Raw genomic sequence first — 962 nt, forward strand, 5'->3', positions numbered from 1 at the left:
CTATCTTTAAGCTAATATTTTTTCTGCTTAATGAATTCTGTTATTAAGAGACTTATGCATTTTTTTCAGCATGTCAATTCATTTTTCTGCTCTAGAATCCTGTTTGATTCAATTTTTAAATTTTTTATTTCAGTAGCTTTTAGGGTACAATGTTTTGTTGTTGTTGTTGGTACATAAATGAGTTATGTAATAGTAGATTCTGAGATTTTACTGCACCTGTCACCCAAGTAGTGTATATTGTATTTAATATGTAGTTTTTATTGCTAGCCCCCCTTTTTTCCTCCCTCTTATTGGTCTCTAAAGTTTGTTATATTACTCTGTAATTTTTTTCATATTCATAGTGAGGCTCCAACTTATGAGTAAAAGCATTCAGTAATTTTTAATTTTTCACTGCTATGTAACTTCACTTAGAATAATGGCCTCCAGCTCTATCCAAGTTGCTGCAAAAGACCTTTTTTTATGGTTGAGTAGTACTCCATGGTGTGTATATACCACATTTCATTCATCCACTCATTAGTCCATAGGCACTTAGGTTGCTTTCACAACTTTGTAATTGTGAATTGTATTGCTCTAAACATATGTGTGTAGGTGTCTTTTTCATATAATGACTTCTTTTTGTGGGGTAGATTCCTATAGTAGGCATCTATAAAAGATCTACTTTTGCCTGTCTAAATAATCTCCATACTGTTTTCCATAGAGGCTTTACTAATTTACATTCCCACTAGCTGTGTATAAGCATTTTCTTTTCCCAACATCCATCCCAACATCTATTGGTTTTTGACCTCTTAAAAATGATTGTTCCTCCAGGAGTAAAGGAATATCTCATTTTGGTTTTAATTTGCATTTTCTGGATTATTAGAAATGAGCATTTTGTCATAAATGTCTATTTATGCCCTTTGCCCACTTTGTGATGAAAATATTTTGTTGTTTTTGCTTTTTCTTTCTGATTTGATTGAGTTATT

This window comes from Aotus nancymaae, unplaced genomic scaffold (genome assembly GCF_030222135.1).
Source record: "Aotus nancymaae isolate 86718 unplaced genomic scaffold, 86718_ANA_hifiasm-v0.15.2.pri h1tg000004l, whole genome shotgun sequence".
NCBI classification, from domain to species: domain Eukaryota; kingdom Metazoa; phylum Chordata; class Mammalia; order Primates; family Aotidae; genus Aotus; species Aotus nancymaae.